Source organism: Thunnus maccoyii, chromosome 4 (assembly GCF_910596095.1).
Source record: "Thunnus maccoyii chromosome 4, fThuMac1.1, whole genome shotgun sequence".
In the NCBI taxonomy this organism is placed as follows: Eukaryota; Metazoa; Chordata; class Actinopteri; order Scombriformes; family Scombridae; genus Thunnus; species Thunnus maccoyii.
In genome coordinates this window covers 23,041,151-23,047,306 of record NC_056536.1, presented here as the reverse complement: position 1 = coordinate 23,047,306, position 6,156 = coordinate 23,041,151, and the positions used below count along the sequence as shown (strand labels likewise).

The 6,156-nt window shown below is 35.3% G+C and overlaps 1 protein-coding gene across 1 annotated transcript in view; it reads left to right on the top strand.

Annotated features, from left to right (window-relative positions):
• Positions 1-587: 587 nt before the first annotated feature.
• Positions 588-6,156, top strand: part of LOC121895088 (cadherin-4-like) — a 276,647-nt gene continuing 271,078 nt past the window's right edge. Inside the window, exons 1-2 of the mRNA XM_042407923.1 lie at positions 588-659; positions 5,612-5,659. The gene's annotated coding sequence lies outside the window, so the exon portion shown is untranslated. The remainder of the gene's footprint in view (positions 660-5,611; positions 5,660-6,156) is intronic.

The following is a 6,156-nucleotide window of genomic DNA, read 5'->3' as shown; positions in this document are numbered from 1 at the left end:
AAGGCCAAAATGGAGGACTACAAGAGCATGGACTTTATGTTTCAGTGCACCTAAAACAGTAAGTTCAACTCATTCTTATTTGCATTATGTACATTTTGTTTGTGTTGTGTCATCTGTTGTGCCATGTGCTTGTTGTGACCTTTTAAACCCCTGTCAGTGCAGCTGTATTTAGCTTGTTGTGATTAGACATAGGCTGCTTTGATGCATATGAATAAACTTCTTATGTAGCCAAGGTCTTTAAGTAAGCCTATTTAAAAAATCCTAGCTTTATTAATTTTATTTTATTTTTTATTTTTTTGCTTATCCTTTGTGCTATTCAGATTCCATGCCATAAAGGCCTTTTCTGTCTGTGGCAGATCATAGAACCAAACAGAATTTTTGGAGATAGTTGTTTCAAGGACAGTTTATGAATCCTAGGCTTTGCAGTTTGACAGCTGTTATTATATAAAATTTGACTTTAAAGACTTTTGAGTGGACTTTTGTCTTTATCAACACATACCATATCACAGCTTTGTATTGTGTGTCAGTATAAACTGTACTGATGTTTTTCAAAATGATTTTGTTATCCTCAAGGTGAGTTGGCAGAGGAGCCTTGGAGGGCTAAAAAAGTAAAGGTTTTTCAAGGGGTGGCACTTGAGGAAAGGCAATGAACCAAAAAGGTTTGTACCTTAGGGAGCATGACTGTAATGGCAAGATGGCTGTTAGATTACGTAATGTCATAAAGTCATAAAAGGTTGGAAATAAATACCCATATTAAATTTTATGGCAGTGTGGCTAGTGGTTGTTGGGATATTTTGCTGTGAACCACAAAAGGATGGGCCAACCACATTCACAGGCCCCATGTCTAATGGATCTAAAAACAACCCCCAAAATTATGAGATAACCATGTGCATTATGTGCATTTAGCAATATCCACGAAATAAAACAAGACATAATGAATCGATTCTCTGTATGGTGAATGTGCCTTTCAAACCCTTTTTAAAAAAAACAAAACATTTTTAGACACACTCCTGGTCAAACTAATATGCAAACATGCTCTATTCCTTCATTTTCTTTTGTGAGCCATTGTTGATTACTTAAGTAGGCTCAAAAGTGTAGTGCCTGTTTGTGATAAAGGGCTATATGAATAAACATGACTTTTGAAGGGCTCAAATTAGCATTAAAGTTGTTCAAATGTAACACTATCACACCTTTGTCTCAACCACAAAGTAATGAATAAAATATGAATGTGGATAAAATATCAGCACAGGTAATGGAAGGCAATATTGTTTTATCACCTTTATTTTTAATGTGTTATACCTATAATATTGGCCAGCACCTTAACCAGACACATACAATACATCTTTCTAATATTTCATTTAGGTATAACATTATCAAAATAACTGTTCATAATAAATACATTAATTTTCATAAAAACCCATAATAATTCACATGAAATAAAATACACATATACAATATCAAAAGCCAGACTACAGTTTATTTGCAACTATTATCATTGGTTTACAAATCATAAAGTAAAATATTCTCTATAGCTCATTCACTGTTAAAAAATATCAAGGCAGATAATAGTTTTCTGAGTTTTCTGTCAGAATTTGAAGATTTATACAATTAGCAAATACCATTTTGAACTTAAACTTCCAGTTGTCCCTTTGCTCATACTGTAGGTATTTTGGTCTGTTTTTAAAAACGCACAGGAGTAATAAAGCTGAGTATATTGAATTGACCCATCTCTCATATTAAATGCACCTCCCTCACACAGGTTTAACCCAAATGTTACCCATGCTTTAGTAATTCTCAGACTTAATCCTGTCGGATACTGGTGATTTTCATCTCCCTCTCACATTTTGTTGCTGTGATTCATGGAAGAGAGGAGAGCTGCCTTAACATTTGTAAGAGTTCACACTGCCCCTCCCTTTTCCTCTTTATGTCTGTCTGCAACATCACAGCAGAGTCTGTTTCTCCTCTCTGCACATTGTGAATATATCAGATTAAATATTAATTATGATTAAAGCATTCTGAAATGGATAATGTTATTCTAATGTGATGTACAGTATGTGAAGTTACAGATAACTTAAGTTATCTAATTAACTTAAAGGGGGGTGTTAAACATGGTCAAAGTTCCAAAACTTGAGGTGAACATATGTAAAATGCTCCCTGCAAGTCAAAAGCCAGGGTTCTGCATACCCTAAACACTCCATTTGCAAAGTTATCTCTACTTGTGATGACGTCTGATTTTTTGTCCATTTCATAGCTTTTGTTGCTAAGGTTGTTGCTGAAGTTGTTCCACGGGTTGTTTGCATTGTCCATATTTTTTGGCTTGGATTCAGGCTTGAACATGTACAGATGTATTTAAGAAGTTTATCAAGTAAAGAAGAAGAAGAAGAAGAAGAAGAAGAAATTAGTGAATTCTTACTACCACTGTTTCTTTATGTAGCTTCTGGAGCTGGTGGAAATCTGCTGAGGGATACATAAAGAGCCAGTATAAGATAAACAATGAGTTTTTTGAACTGTTAATCATGCAATGATATTCCAGTAGTACCAGTATACCAGAATATACAGTAAATATAGACCTGTAACTGTGCATGATGTGTCCCCTTTAAAGAAATAGGTTGGTTAGGTATAAAATTACCAAAAGGGAACATCGAGAAAATACAGTGGAAATTAAGTTAAAGTTGTGAAACTCTTGTGCAAAGTTATAGGTAAAAAGTTTAAATGTGAATAAGAAGAGAATACAAAAGAAAAGGGTGCATTACCAATCTTAGTGTGAAGAGAGGTGCCACTGGAGTAGCAGAGTTGGAGCAGCTCCCAGCTGATGGCGTATGAATATTTAATGATCCCAACCAAGATGCAGTAATTACAAGACGAACAGACTGTCAAACTGGAGCACTTTGTGCAGAACACCCTGGCATCTGTCGATTAGTGCTCTTTATGGTCCCTGTGCCTCAGGTGTGACACTGTATTTGGTTTAGGTCACGGGGAGGGGAGGTGACAGGAAGCGGCACAGACACTGCAGCTTGTTGTGGTGCTGTTCAGTTGCAAATGTGTCAGAAATGAAGCATCTTGTCTTTGCTGTTGGTGTCTGCTGAAACCTGGGACTACGAGACTTAGAGATCTGATAAGACAGGAGAGAGGAGTGAAAGGAGGAGATAGCCTACAGTTTAGTGGCAAATTGACTTCCTCACAACATCAGTGTGAATATATAATTTTGCTAGTGTAGTATTGCTATCTGAAGGTCTTGTGGGATCACAGGACTTATGGGAATTTGTTCTTAATGTTGTGGTTAGGCACAGATACCTGAACTAGGAAAACCATTAGAGGTAGAAATTCTGCTCAGGTATGGAAACGTTTAAAGCACATCACAAAGCTAACAGGCTTCAAAGACATATTCCTGACATCAAAGCAGCTCCCTCTCCTCCTCCCACCTGTCTCCCACAGTCATCCTTGCCACTCTTGCCCTATCTTTTTCTCTGTCTCTTGAATCGAGATCCGGATTGCATTATTAGTATGACACAGTTCATCAGATTTGACAAATCTGAGTGGTTTATCAATAACAGATATAAGGCAGTAGGTACTGTAGGTAAAAGTAATCACATGCACATACTGTACTTCACAGTGACAAATCATTAAAGAAAGTTCCCAGATATGGTATCAGTGTTTTGAGAGTTTGTGACACTGATTTGATGTAATGTAATACAAAATCAATTGTATACTATAGCTTTTGCATCTTAATACAGTTTTCATTTTCTTTATGTCACCTTAGAATCCCTTATCTCTGTTGTTAGTGGCTGCTTTACTTTATACTCCTGTATATTTCAGAGACGAATATAATAATTTTTACTCCACTACATTAATCTGACAGGTATAGTTACTGGTTACTTTGCATATTCAGATTTTGCATCGGGGCCTGCAAATTAGCTTCAGCTAGATGCCCTTTATACATTACATCTGTTGCTTTGCACATCTGACAGTGTTTATCTGATATGGTCCCTGTGAAATAAACATTACAAACGACATGCTTATTTATTAATTGATCAAACCATCGATTTCCAAGCTTTTTGACTTGTGAACCCTCACCTTGTTACAATTCAGATGTCGAGTTGTTAGCAGCTCCACCAAAGAGACATTTCTTCTCTAAACTAATCTAAAAAGATTAGAGAAAATTCATAAAAATGAACACAAACTTATGTTTTCTTATTTCCTAACCAATTCATCATGTCACAACCCCTCGGATTTATCTTGTGACAAGGCAAGACAAGTTTATTTGTATAGCACATTTCATCAACAAGTCAATTATAGGTGCTTTACATAAAACATAAAAGGCATCAAGACAGAATGTAAAAGCAACACAAGGCAATATGAAAAGATGTTTAAATACAGTTATAAAGTGTTATATTGGAAATAAAAATAAGCTAAAATAGAATAAGAGGGGGCCCAACCACAAGGTTTGGAACCACTAGACTACACTAACTAGTTCCACCTCAACCAACAACAGTACAACAGTAAAATGCCACTTAAGCATAGATGCAATAATGTAACATATAATAATATATATCAGTCACAGGGGACATTTTTCTTTAGAAAGAGTACTTTTAGTACATTTTGCTGATGATACTTTTATATTTTTACTCAGGTAGACTTTAACTTGTATATTTACATTGCTGTATTAGTACTTTTTAATTACAGTAAGAAAAGGGCTGAGTACTTCTTTCACGACTGTCTGATGTGGAACTTCTTTTTCAGAGCCAATTCTGTCCCAAATTTGATAGAAAAATAAAGTTCTTCAGACACTCTTAACAACCTCCCGGGGGCTTTATTCTTTGACTACACACTGTGAAGACCCTGTGAGGATGAAACTTTTTGTTGTCCTTTGTTTTTAACCAAAATGATTCCTGATAAAATAAAGCCTTTTAGTACACCTTTTCTCCTTACTCCACATAAGAGTGAACTTCTTCTTTCTTGTTGCCATTTTTCATCATCAAGAGGTCTATCTACAATATACTAATCTGTTTTTTGTTTTGGTCAGAGGACAGAACAATCTCTGCCTCCTTTTCTAAAGGGAAGAAAACATTGAACCTTGAGAATGCCTATGAGACTCAAACAGATGGTGGATTTTCAGACTGTGGGTGAATAAATGCCGGCAGTGTAAAAGACCATTCTTTGTCCATGCTTTAGACATCATTTAGACAAGAAAACCTTGAATAGACACTTAATGATAAATGCTATTTTACTGTGTATGAGGACCGTGACATATGAGCATGGGTTGGGTTTATTTGCTGAGCAAATATTTAGCACATTTTATTCCAGGTTGCAATACATTTCAAAAGCATAACCTCAAAGGATGATGCAAATCAATGTTTGTTACTTTCTTTTTACTTTTCTCTATTTTTACACACCCATATTTCTCTGCTTTTTGGAGAGGATACCTGGAGGGAGAGCTGGTGCTCAGACTTAAGTGAAAAACAGTGAATTCACAGTTCAGTGGAAACCTAGCTGAAGCTTTCTGTCATCTATAAAGTCGCTCACCAAATTATGCAAACTTTAATTGAGTGTATGCATTTGTCTTCTCTGTGAATCAATTATTCTTCATCTGCTTTTCTTCTGTCCCTTTTAGATGCGTGGGATGAATCACTGAATACTGGAGTAGTTCTTCTATGCAAGGGTATTGGGATTTTTCATTATTTTTAAGAGGGAGTTTTTATTTACAACTTTAATTGTTAAAGTGTGTTACAGAATTGATGTTTGCTGGCCCTGCTGCTGAAACAACTGATTTTATGCTACATTTAAGTGTTAAATGATTTGGCTCTGATATAGACAAAATATATTTCATCATTGTTCAACTATAAAACACCATATAATTGTAAGATGTAGTGTTTTGGAAATGCAAGAAACATGTTCATAATACAACTGCCAGTATATAACACAGCTCATGAGGACAGTGATTTTCAGGCTTCTGACCATGAAAATATTGATACCAATTGAAAGTTGAAAGTATTAAACTTGAAATTTCTTTGATACAATTATGTGTTTAGGTAGAGGTGGAAGTAACATCCACAGCATTTCTGTGACAGCAGATATCAAAAGAATTGGACCTTGATAAACTTTATTTCCCTCCGTTTCTTTATTTACTCATATAATTTTTTAAAAAAAAGATACAAT